The sequence below is a fragment of the Hippoglossus stenolepis genome, chromosome 19, assembly GCF_022539355.2.
Source record: "Hippoglossus stenolepis isolate QCI-W04-F060 chromosome 19, HSTE1.2, whole genome shotgun sequence".
Classification (NCBI taxonomy): Eukaryota; Metazoa; Chordata; class Actinopteri; order Pleuronectiformes; family Pleuronectidae; genus Hippoglossus; species Hippoglossus stenolepis.
In genome coordinates, this window is record NC_061501.1 from 18,696,703 (window position 1) to 18,710,083 (window position 13,381).

Here is a 13,381-nt window from a genome sequence, read left to right on the forward strand (position 1 = left end):
GCGTAATGTTTTATTCCTCCTTCAAACCGTCCGCGGATAAAAATCCAATGGAGAGCAGGGACCACGGAGTTAATAGACTATCACTCCCCCTAAAGAGAACTGATTGTACTATTCAGGAGGGTCACATACACAGTGAGAGGGGTCGCTGCAAAAAAGAGAGAACGAAAGAAAAACTGGGTAAAAGTGATGGAGCGAAGGAGAGTGTTTTGAGTCCTGTGGGTTAATTCAGTGCCTTTCAGCTACAATTGCCGTGTCTGAGCATTCATGAGCCGTGGAGGGATGGAGGGATGGAGGGAGGGAGGGATGGAGGGAGGGAGGGAGAGGCAGAGGGACGGGGGGGAATGGATGGAGCAGCGGCACAGCGCTCAGACACGAGAGGGAGAGCTGGAGAGGCAGCAGCAGCACCTCCGCGAGCTCGTCCACAAACGCTCTGAGCAGGTAGAGCGAGAGAGGGAGAGGAGGGTGAGAGAGAGAGAGAGAGAGAGAGAGGGAGGGAGGGAGTCTCTCTTTTCACCTGAAGATTACTTTGTCTCACACTTCAACCCTGAGCGCATACAAGGAGGAAGGAGCTGAGTGGATCAGGAGGCGCGAGCTCTTGCTCTCTGGTGTTTCCTTTTTTTTTTCCTTGAGCAACTGGACTTCTGTGCACAAACTCTGAGATATGAGATAGAAACCTGCACATCAAGGAGAGAAGAGGAAAACAAAAAGTGAGAGAACTGCAGTGACCCGACAGCGGCTGCAGAGGAAAAAGAAGTTTCAGTGAAGATAAGGTAGGATTTGTTTGATATGTCTGTGCATCTCATAAACCTGCATCACCTCGTCTGGTTGTAATTGAAGCGCACTCACATGACATTCAATGATATTTTTTGAAATATTGCACGTACTGATCAACCTGTTAAACGAAGGTAAGTCTTCACAAATGCTGCATGTGAGCGCTGCAGCCTCGTTGCTGCGTGTGTGTGTGTGTGTGTGTGTGTGTGTGTGTGTGTGTGTGTGTGTGTGTGTGTGTGCAGTCATGAATGTAGTTTATTGACTTTAGGGAGCAGCAGGGGGGAGCACTTGTTTTATTCCGCTGAGCCACACAGGGATGACGATGGCGTGACAACAAGGTGAAGTTGAAAGAGAGATAAAACGATAAATTATTGAAAGATCAGGAGGATAGAGGAGGAGATGACATGTGATCGGAGGATAGTTGGGTGAGAATGAGCCTGGGGGGGGTGGTGATGGTGGTGGAGAAGGAAACAGGAGCGTGAAGGAGAGTTGGACGGGCAGAGAGAAAGACGAGGGATGGGAGGAGGAGGGATGGAGGGATGGAGGGATGGAGTGGCGGAGAGGCTCGCTGGCAGCCAACTCAGTAACCACGGCAGCTGACATGAGGGAGAGCCAACGGGGGACAGTGGGATTTCTATTTTTCACCCTTTGCCGAGATACGCCGGGGCTCTGCCAAGTCCCCTGCCTCATCCCCCACGGATAAAGATTTCATTGTGCCGCGCTGTGACCGAATTCATTAAGCATCTACATGTACTCTCCCCTGTTCGCACTTACTCTCCTCGAACTCCCGGCTGAGTCCCGCTCTGCCCGGCTGCTCCCTCCTCCTCACTTCCATTATGGTCTCAATTGGCCCGATAATCAGCTCGACTCGTGTTGCATCAACAGTTTGTATTCTGCAAAGCTCTGCGCTGAATAATAAAACACACACTGTAAACACTGGGATTCTTCAGGGACGGTGTTATGTTGAAAAGAAGATTTTTTGCGGGGAAACTTTATCAGCCTTGTTGGAATGTGTTGTTGCCATTATAGATACAGCTGGGGGGTGACGGAAGATTTAATAGATGGCTAGTAGCCATTATTCTGCAGGTTCAACAAAAAGACTTTCACAATGACATGAAATGAATGCAACATTCAGTGTTCCTGATTTAAAGAGGCTGTGATCACTTTTTTTTTGTAGCAATGCTTCACAATAATCATATTTTGAATCAAACCCACTGAGTTGCCTTCACTTCAAGCAGCTTTTTAGCCCCTTTTCACTCATTATTTTGGTTTTATCCCACAACTTCACAGTTTAGTTTCAGTCTCAGTGAAAATAGACGTATAATTAATCTTTATTTCAGCTATCCAACACATAATAACTCCAAATTACAGCAAACTCTCTGTTTCTGCTAAATGTTTGAATCGGTAGCGAGCAAACAAGTTCGACATGTCAACTAACAGGGAAGCTTGTTTCTGGTGCCCCCTACTGGACAGAAAACTAGTCATTACAGGTGTAACCATGACAAAACATCTTCAAATTTTGTGGAATAAAATCCAACAACGTTCAAAATATTGACTTTTCAAATTCATTTTTGTCTTGGGGCCAAGATGCGGCCATTATTCTTTTTATTTATGTTTTATAAAAGACTTTCGCCTCCACATGAGATTCAATCCCATGTTTCAATTGCTATGTAGCTAATGCTCCTGTGAATTAAACTTCTTCAAATCAATGCAAATGTTGCTCTTGATGTCACACCGACAAAAACTGTGTGAACAAAATATTTGTTCATTTCAAGCAAATATTTCAAACTACATCCGGGGAAGCACAAAGAAAGTACTAGTGACTTTAGGAAATCTTTGTTTAATAAATCATGTCTTGAATCATGATTTAAGTCGCGTATTCTTCACTCTCTTTTAAACAGCCGTCGTTTAATAGTTCATATTGAGTAAAGTATTTCCATTATAGTGGAAAGGAGAGTGAGAAAAAACTGGATTCAAATGGTTTTTGTACGTGTTCACTGGACATATTAGCGCATACGTCTTTGTGTGCCTTCGGACCAAGTCATCAGCCCTTTAGGTGAGAGCTCGGTAAAGGGCTCCTTATTGTTTCCAAGATGTGATACACTTGGCTTGTGGTGAAATCAATAGCCCAGTAAATTCCTAATTGAATGACTGCAGGGCCCGGAGCCTGATGGTGCTTTATGGGCAACCAGAAGGCGCCTTTGAGCCTCAGAGAGCTCACAGAATAACAAGGACCCTGCTGGCATTGTTGTGGTCTGGGAAACAACGTCATGTCAATCAGGCCCGGGCCTGGCTGGCAGGCGACGGCGGCGCTGGAGTGTGTTCGTACTTGCACACCTGCTATGATACGCTTGAGCTGATGCTGGTGTCATATTTCCTTCAGTTTGCTTTAGTTCCCTGGAAACACTTTTTTTGGCTAATTCGCAGCAGGTTCTCTCTGTGTTATTTAAAACCAGCAGAGGTATCGTTGATGTCATGACAGTGATGGAAGATGGAACCCACCTTCAGGGTAGAAACACAGTTGTGGGGAAACAGACACTAGGTGTCAAGAGGAGATGTGTGTTTTCTGTGCACCGAGCTGCCTCGTGGTGTTTTGTAGAGGAGTGAACTCTTTGTCAGGGCTGTAACTCATCTGTCTCGGCTGCTGATGGATCGACTGACCTCCGGCCTCTTGTTGCCACTTCAACAGAGGGAGAGACTACATAGTTTCTGTCAGTTTGCTCAGTGTCATACTTCTGAATCGCTTGGTTAACCAGTCCACCTCGATGCAAAGCCCGGAGATAATGTGAAGGACGATTACACACAGTTCAAGTTTGAAAGGGGAGAAAAGGTTTGGTCATTTTTTATCAACTACCAACTATTTGCTTCAGATATTTATTTCTATTCATAGTAAAAGTCCTGTTTCTGCTCAGAGAATAAATTAACAATATAATCAGGTACATGGTTTTTAAGATTTCAATACAAAATAAAATAGATTGAAACATTTACGATAGATAATTAGGAGTTGGGTCTATGAGCTCACTAATCGTTCCATTTATTGTTCTTTTGAAGATTCAATCTGAAATCCAGAAATCCAGAAACTTTTTAAAGGTCACGTTTCGTTTTGGTGTCTTTGTCCATCTCTGATCAAACTTCTGTGGAAAACAATGTAGGACGAAGGAAAAACACAACGTGAGCCAAATAGCCAATTAGCTGGTTTTTCCTTCCACTGTTTATATTGGAAACTTGATTTTTCATTTCTATTTGCTGCGTAACCTCATCCGGGAACATGATCAGGTTGATTATCATCGGTAATAGAACTCCCATGATTCCACGCTGCTTCACTGCATGATTGAGAGACCCCTAGTGGCTGAAGTTCCATATTTTAGGTTTACGTTAAGTTTTTTCAAGTCTTCTTAAAATCCATTTCACTTTGTCTCATTTTGGTTAATAATCCAGCTTTTCCCTCGTTTATTAAAACCTCTTTATCTCACATTTTATCTCAAATTCCCAGTAAGAAGAGTCCATCTTTTCTCTGGGAGCATATTTTGTCCTGCAATGCAGCAGGGATTAGAGGCGTTTACAGTTCTGTGCACTGCAGTTCAAATTGATTTACAGTCTTAACATAAAGACTCACAACCAGCACTTTTCCCGAAGCATCTGTTTAGCACTTTAGGTTAAAGAAGAGGCACATGGCTGACAAATGGACTGAGGCAGCTAAAAATACCGCTGTAATTTACACTGTCAGTGCAAACACAGCGAATACACACCACCTTAAACAACACCTACAGCAAGTAATGAGTAAATTCCTGTGGCCTTCTGACACTTAAACACAGGCAGCCGTACAGTACAATGTTCATGTCTGTGCAGGGGCCATTGTTTGTGTGTTAGCCAGAACTAATTCCTCGATGCCTGATGCTCGATCACGCAGCACAAGGTGCAGGTTTTCTTTTCATTAGGCTACTCCTGCAACTCCCTCTCAAGCCAGACAGTGAATTATTCCATCCCCTCTTGGGTTGAAGAAAGCAATCATGTTTTCACTTCTTTTTCCTTTTTTTTTATTTTGCGACTGACCGACTCTCAGGCAATGTATCTATTTAAAATGAGAGTTGCTTTAAGTAATAGACAGAAACAGCCCATCTCTGAAATTAATTTGAATTGATTCTCCACAGCCCCCCTTTTTCCCTCTGACCGGGTTTGGAGAAGGAAATTTCAAACATTCAAGGCCACTAGAAAAAATCTATTTCTAAGTGAAGCTGGTCGCTGTGGACGACCAGTCTGACCACTTACAAAACTTAAATTAACTGCTGCACGGTAATATCAATATTTTCAATGAACAATCAGGGATTTACTATTTAAAAAGAGTTCAGCTTTTTTTTGCCCGTGGGTGTTTTCATCCAAAACCGACAAAAACAATCATTACTGCAATTTGGAGACTTATCGTAATGACCGAGACGACAATAAAGCCCTTAAAACTGTTTGACGCCATCTTGACTGGACATAAACATGGATTCACACAATAGAAAATAAATAGAAAATGATAACAGCTCCTGAAGGAGGAGCCAAACCATCTTAATCGCCCACAGGTGGCGAGCTACAGGCCATAAGCCACGCCCCCTCCACGTTAGATTGAACTGAATTCAGGTAATTGGCAGATTGAAAGATAATGTTACTGGGCCTAATATATTACTTCCACCTACAATTTCCCACGTCTTTAATGCAATTCTTATTAACTCTTGTCTATTACAAACTACGAAAATGAAAAACTAAGATGTCAAACTGTTTAACTCTCGAGAGGCGTCCGTCCCCGAGCTGAAATGTCACCAGCTTATTTCATGCAACAACAAATGTGCTCACAGTCAACCTGTTCAAACAACCTGCCCAGTTAACGCGCTCGGCATTAGCGCACGAGGGAAAAGTCCTCAAATATTACTGCAAACTATGATCCCCCCCCAATTACATCAAAACCAAACATCCCCTATTTCATGTTTTAACAATCCATCTCTCGGGCGTAGGCGAAAAATAAACAGCAGCTCGACCTTCAGCGGAGGCCAAAAATAATCATCTCATTGCATAAGGAGCGCGGTGTGACCTTGGTCCCGGCAGACAGTGATTATGTTTTATTAGCCCCCCCCCCCCAAAAAAAAGGAGTCAATGCTCACCAATATACTCTGGATGAATAAAAGCGAGCACACTGGGGGATGAGTTATGGTCCCTGGAGCCCGTGTAGTCCGGTCAACTTTTTCTCTCCTGAAGCAGCGGAGGGGACGAGTTGCAATAAATCTGACCCACAAACCCATTAGGTTTCTTTACTCTGCAGCTCAGAGCATCAGGCTGCTCTCTCTCTCTCGTCCACTGCTCTTCAAGGAACAACATCACTAATGTTATAATATATGATTCATGTGCACTTACTGAGTTTGTTGTGTGCTTCTGCGTGTGTCTGTTTGGTTGATTAATTGCTTAAAACGTTGGTTTGAAGGTGGAGTTGATGTTCAGAAATCTGTATCGTGTCCTTTGTCAAATAGAGGTCGAGTGTTCAAGACTCAATCTGGAACAGACTTCTGCTAAATCTACCAAAACTTATTTGCTTTGTTGTCAAACCCTGTTGTTAACAATTTGTTTTAAAGATGCAATATAAATAAAGTTTATTATCATTATCAATAATATATTATCATCCCCACGCCTCTCGCCAAATGTCAGCTGTGATTGGCTCCAGCCCCCAACAACCCCCAAAGGACAAGTAGTGTAGATAATGTCCAGCATTGATAATTAGTACTAATCAGTTTCTTCCTTTAAATAAATATAACTTTAGTAATAAAGTAAGTTTCTCTTGATGTGACACCTGCTGTTGAGATGCTGCATGTGTGTTTCTCTGTGTGTGTACATGACTTTATGTGTGTGTGTGTGTTTTGGTGGACGGGGGCCTGTGTGTTTGCATCAGCGCTGATTGCTGGTGAAATACGAGCTCTGGAAAAGTTTCCTGTCCACAACCTCCCCTTTGAACTCCAATCCATTATCTTCAGGTATCAAATTCATCCCGACAGGTGCAGTGTGTTAAACGATACGGGCCCGTGGCAGCCGGCCACAGATGCAGGGATGAAAGAGAAGAACGCTGGATGCGCTCAGACACACAAACACACATATACCCACATACCTTATACGCATTTCACAGGGGCCCCCGTACTGCAGCTATATCACCTGCATCGTCTGCAGCTGTGAGGGAAGTGAGAGCGTCAGAAACCAAAAAAAACAAACACCTCCATCGGATGACTAGCATGGCCTGACTCGCAGGAGATGTGACTGAAGTTTGGAAAAAGACACATCACATTGTAAGATACGGTTTGCTCTGTCATTGGCTCGAAGGCTTTTTATCCGAGCTTTCCTCAAACATCATTTCACTTCCATGTCCTGAAGCATCCGATCGATAGCGTGAGAGCCGCGTCGACGGAGTCAGAAAAGCTAGAGTCTCACATGTGTTTCTTTCCTGCTGTTTGCTGAGGAAGACGAGGAGCGCTGGTTGTTTGAGGCGAAGAAAAATAAATCTTTAGCTGCACTGTCTGCCGTGTAGGACTGGAAGTGGAATAGCTTAGACTCATCCAGCCCAAGGAAACTCGACTATACCATGATCGAAGAAGATCACGACCCCCCACAGCTCTGGAATAGTGCTACGTCCCACATCCGGTCCTGACTCATTATTGATGATTTCAAATCTAACTTAAAGTCATGCTGGTGTATGTTGCTTTTACTTCTCCTTCTCTCCACCATTCAGTTTTTAAATGATCTCAAAACACTTTAAAAGAAATGATCCAGTGTCTACATATCTTAAAATGCTTCATATCACACATTGTCAGTGTGAACAATGTGATGGAGGACAGACGACTTGGAATCAATGTTCTAAATATTTCATTTTCTTTTGCCATTGATTTAAACATGATCATGCAAACAACAATCCATCACATCCGTATTCTGAGAGGGAAAAACATTTCTTTCTCTTGCATTGATTCTTATTCTCTTTATGTTGTTTTTAAACATCAAAGCAATATCAGTAAATATCCCCCAAATCATTTTTGCATCAGTTTCAGGATTTCTTCACTTTCCTTTAGAATTCAGCTTCTTCATTATACAGTCTGACATTTTCAACAAAGCGCGAGAGCTGCTCTGATCAATATTTTTCATTAAGAATGGATCAAATGCTTATGTGTAGTATGAAGTGACTAAGCCACAGATAATAACTGATAAGAACTTTACCTGAAATGACAGAAACCACCTTTGAGAAACATCTACTTGATGTGAACCTTGACTTTTTTTGTCTGGTCCAAGTCCCATCTGTTAACATGGAGGAGGTGGGTGGGGTACATAACTAAATGAATAGATATTCAAATTAGAAACATTTAAGATTGCTTATCTTAAATTTAACTGGATCCGCATGGAGGAATGTTAAAATATTTAGCATCCTGAAAATTTTAAAAATATCTCCTTTTTTCTTGTATCACGAGGAAATGTTATTGTTGTTGTTGCATAGAACAAATGAACTATGACATTTTTTTTAAAAAGACAAGACGTGTCCGTTCTGTTCTCCCAGAACCAGCACAACTGTGACAGTGACCTTTACAGAGAAGGAACGAAGACGAGGCCTTTACGTAACATGTGTGTGATGAAATACATGTCCGACAACGGCTTTATCAGGTTATCATTGTGCTGATCTTCATGGTCACCAAGCCGTGCATATGCTGCACACTGCATTACAGGTGTCAGTGGAAAATATCAATCGTCATAACTCCACGTAACTCATATTCAATCTGAATTTAACTGGCTCAATTTCTGAAAAGATCATATTTTCTAGCAGTGTAAAGATACGTGATAGGGAGCTCCAGTGAGAATCTGTGTGTTTACTCATGCTGAGACAGAGTCCCTTGTGTTCATTGATGGTGTTTGATGGTGCTGACATCTCTGATGCCTTGTTGCAGTGATGGTTGGGAGTGGTGGGGCGGGACATCCACCTCCCCCCCATACAGCCACTCACACACACCGTTTGATCTCAGGCACAACCGTCCTGGAAACATACACTTCAATACCCGTCCTCCCTCCCATCCCTCCTCTCGCTATCATTATTCTCCCCTTTGAAATCACTTTACCTGTGTCCTCTTTTTAAGTTGAGGAGTGAACAGAAGCAGATGAGACAGAATGGGAGATGCAGAGGAGGAGCAGAGCGAGGAAGTTACCACAGCAAGAGTTCACTCTCGTCTGAATTCAGGTGGGAGGATCGGTTCCTCTTCCCACTGTATTCAGGAGACAAATGTCTCCCGAGGAGATTCGCGTGTCTCTCGTGGCGAGAAGAAAATCAAACTTGTGGAAAACTTGCAGCGGAATCTCCTGCCATTTCCCAGTTAGCTTGGTTTTATTGACTCGCAGGTCGAAGAGTGTCTAGACACTGAGGCTGAATCCAGCAATGGTAGTTTTTATAGATTTCATAAGATCGGCAGCACAGTCAGTTATTGTTAATCTCATCCGACACAGAAACGGATTAACATGTGACTTTGAGGAACCAGAACAACTTAAGAATCACCTATTTATTAAGATAATAAAGAGAAGCAAACATGGAAGTGTTTCCTTCTACCTGATGAATTAGGGCTATATTAGGGCTTTAATTCATTAATTATTAGGTTTGGTTATCATCAAAAAAAGAAATATACTTCAACTGCTGAATGTCCGACTTTCTTCATGAGCTAGTTGCTGGTTTGTAAAGTGGGTTAAATATTCAAGATGTGGGTTGAAGAACCAGTGACTGTATATGAAGATGTATGTGTAGACGCTGAGCTGATTTCATGAAAGGGATTTGTTGTAAATGACATAAGAATAAGTTATTACTGGGATACATAACTAAGAGTGCAGGCTGAAAACTGTATTGTATAAACATCCAGTCGAGGGACCGACACAAAGGCTCGGCTTCCGTTCCTAACTTCCGTGGCGAGCTCTCGTGGCCATGTTGGAATAAGCTCCTGCCTTGTTCGACAACGCACTCTGCCGTGTTGAGTGGGCCCTGGGTTCCGTGTTTGCAGTCACTTCAATTCCTGAGTCCTACCTTTAAATATTTGAGGAGCCAGACATGAATGAGGAGGAGAAGAGAGGCACTGAACACGTGGAAGAATAGGAGTGCTTTCAAAATGAATGTCCGTTCCCTCCCTGGATTTATTTCAAGGTGAACAAGCATGACGAGTGACGGGGAAATGAACTTGTTTTACTCACCTCACATGTGACGTGAACGGCAGGACTCAGTCTGAGGGTTGTTTAAAGGGCAAATACACGTTTTATCTCTTAGACACCTTTTAATGAAGCTCTACACATCTCAGGTGTGAGGGTCAGGGCTCTTTCACAACACGTGTTTCGTCCAAATCGTTTTTGGTTCAGTCTGAATTCAAATATCAGGTGTGAAAGGTTCCTCGGACCATTGTCCAGACCAAAATCTAGATTACAAAATTACAATGTGAAACCAAAGCTAACAAATGTAGGTGCAGTGGTTGACGGATAATATGAAAAAAACATTTTCCTGCTTCCTGTGTGTCAACAACGGTTTGTCGTTTCTGACATTTCGCCGAAAATGCCTTTTGAAAAATGTCAGTTGACGTGGTGCACGGAGCTGAGGGTTAGATGTGAGCCGCAGTCAGGAAAAAAAAAGCAGGAGTCATGTAGCGTGCCCATTGTCCTGTAGCTGAACGGCGTCATGGTCTACTGGGCGCGCTGGGTTTGAGGAATCGCTCTCTGTCTTCCAGCGGAGTTTATTCAGTTTGATGCTTCAGATGGCTGGAAACGTTGTGTTGCCATCAGATGCCCCAGTGGTTGGGATATTTTTACCCTCAACATGGTTTTATACCAGAAAAAAAAAAACAGCAAACCATAACAGATTGAGAGGTTTAAGTGTTGGGCTTGTTGGACAACATATTATTTCAGAGATTACAAATAATCAGGGAAACGGTGACAGGCACCAAACCAACCAAATAAACTGAAAAATAAATAATAATAATTCTCCCTTTTTTTTGACATTACTTTGTTTTGTGATGGGATTTTGGAAGCACAACAAATCTCCCATTAGAACGAGCAGTTCAAACCTTCAGAGTCGTGTTTCATTTGCTCAGTGGACGCTCTAATCTGTCATTTCAACACCGACAGCTTTACACGTTTGGCGTTTGCCGCACAGATTTGTTTTTATGGCCGAATGTTTATTAGAGCAACTGAAGTAAATTACTTCTCTGAGGAAAACACTCCGGCACAGTCGGTCTATTCCCCTGCTCCAGTAATTACTCAGCACCGCACTCAACATTCACTGCACTTTTACTGTTTGCAGTTGTGAAATCATAATCTGCAATTTAGCGCCGTTGTAATCGCTTGTCCACGATGAGCATTCATACAACGGGATGTTGTAGACAAGCCACTCAGCAGAGGTAGAAATAAGCAAAGCCAGAACGTTGATCTGACATAAGAGGAGGCGAGACGGAGACAGACATATGTAAACAAAGGCAGGCGGAGAAAGAGACGAGGAGGAAGCCTGCCGAGTGTTACCAGCGTGAACACACAGATCCGTGAGCCAGCGAGCGCGTGAAGCTCGCACTCGACTGGGCGTCACAGTCGTGATGCACCTGTAGAGAAATACATAGCATCATCTGTTGGATGTAATGCATTATAACTGTAATCACATGACTTTAATAGAGTAACGCTGGATGTTGAAGCTCTAATTTCAGGCGTCATATCACATGTAGAGGTCCAATCGACGAGTTAAATAACTGTGAAGTCTTAGTTTATTTAGTTTGTCGTGTTAAAGAGGTAGAGGATGGATGTGAGGAAGACGAGAGGCGTGAAAGAGGAAGAGAAATACACGTCTAACAGACAGAGGAGCAGATTGAGCTGCTTATTGTCTTCTGGTGAAGCTCAAAAGGCATTTTAGGCATTTGCCAAATTAGATTTTCTTATTTTTAAGACCTTTTTTAATACAGAAAAAGGGGGAATTTACAACCGGTTTCACTTTTATACCAGTCAATTAAATAATTACTTATCAATTTGTTGCTTTATATCCTGTTATCATTGGTCATATAAATAGATTAAATACGTTACTTAGACAAAGATAAGTAGGAACTGAATGGACAGATTCTTTTTTAAAAAGATAAATAATTACCTGCAAGAAGGAGGTTCTGTTTTCGCCAGTTTGTTTGTTTTTGAGCAAGATTACACAAAAACTACTGGACGGATTTTCACAGATTTTTCAGAGAATATTTCATGGTTCTTGATGAGAAGAAAAATCTTGCATATTTGGAGGACTGGTATTTATAAGTGTGTGAAATTTGGTGCAGCTTGATTGAATTTCAGGGACTGTTTGGCCTTGGACGAGGTAGTTTAAAAATCTTCCTAAATTTCCTTGAACAGTCTTCATCCTTTATGATTTTCCTCTTGATAAATCATAAATCTTACTTTTGTTCCAGTAGGAAGATAAATAAATATGTGTAGCACCTTTCTTGCCCATCAGCAGCTCTAAACACTCAACCTCAGTTAACATGGTGAAGGCGTAGAGTCAGGAGCAGTTACGGGTTCAGCGTCTTGCTCAAGGACACTTTGACACAGTCCCTGGAGGAGCTGAGGTTGGAATCAGGAGCTTTGAGATTAGTAGACGACTGTTTTACCTCTTCACTCACATCGGCCGCAGACTGACTGGTCACAGGAGGTAATTTACATTTTTGGCAGCAGCGACGGCCATTTGTTAGGCAAGCTGCATAATTAGTCCGAGCAGTGAAAAGACAGAGCACCAGAAACTAAACCGTCAAAAGAACAGTTTCTCACCAAAGTAACAACAGAATGTTTTTTTTGTTTTTTTTATGTTACGGTTAGAAATTTGAGTAACGTGCCACCAAAGATGGCGCCCAGAGTTAAACCAAGAAGACTTCACCGATTAGCGCTTCGAATGAGTCAGTCAGTGTTTCAGTCAGCCATCACGGCCCATCCTCAATGCATCAAGCTGTCATTCTATTTCTGGGCAGTGGGAGCGAGACGTCCTATATCAGTGCCCGTTCAGGCCGGCTCTGTGGAAGACCTCCTCCTCTCACAGTTCAAGTCAATTGTCAAAGTGATTTATGGAGATGTGAGCTATCTCGAGACCAGCTCCTCCATCTTCCCCCTGACGAATTGGTACCATCGGTCCATGTAGCTGTCGTTTGTTTTCCTCACTGGCCAATTTCATCCCCGGCTGACAAATTAAATATGCCATGTTTTGTCAGGAAGCTATTCCCCCCCCCCCACACACACACACACGTCTCTGTTTCCCATAGATGACCTGCTCAACAATTAGACGTGAGACTGACACCAAGGAATGAACTTCACAGAGCCGCCTGGCACGATCTTTTCTCTTCCTCCTCCAAGACTCCGATATGAGTAATATCCAGACTGTTAATGGAGCTATAGTGTCATAACGTTTAATGGTGGGGAACTTGGTTTGGGTGACACATTCAGAGGCTCGCATCCCTCAAAGACACGCATCACTTGTTGTCCCAAATATCTCATATAGCTCACCACCGCCAATACAACTTGATTAATGTGACGGCCTTTTATGAGCGGGATAAAAAAGGCTCTGCATATTACTGAGGTAATT

The 13,381-nt window shown here is 42.7% G+C and overlaps 1 protein-coding gene across 1 annotated transcript in view; it reads left to right on the plus strand.

Annotated features, from left to right (window-relative positions):
- The first annotated feature begins 396 nt into the window (after positions 1-396).
- The window catches only part of LOC118098835 (cadherin-20), a 60,098-nt gene continuing 47,113 nt past the window's right edge, over positions 397-13,381 (plus strand). Inside the window, exon 1 of the mRNA XM_035143010.2 lies at positions 397-770. The gene's annotated coding sequence lies outside the window, so the exon portion shown is untranslated. The remainder of the gene's footprint in view (positions 771-13,381) is intronic.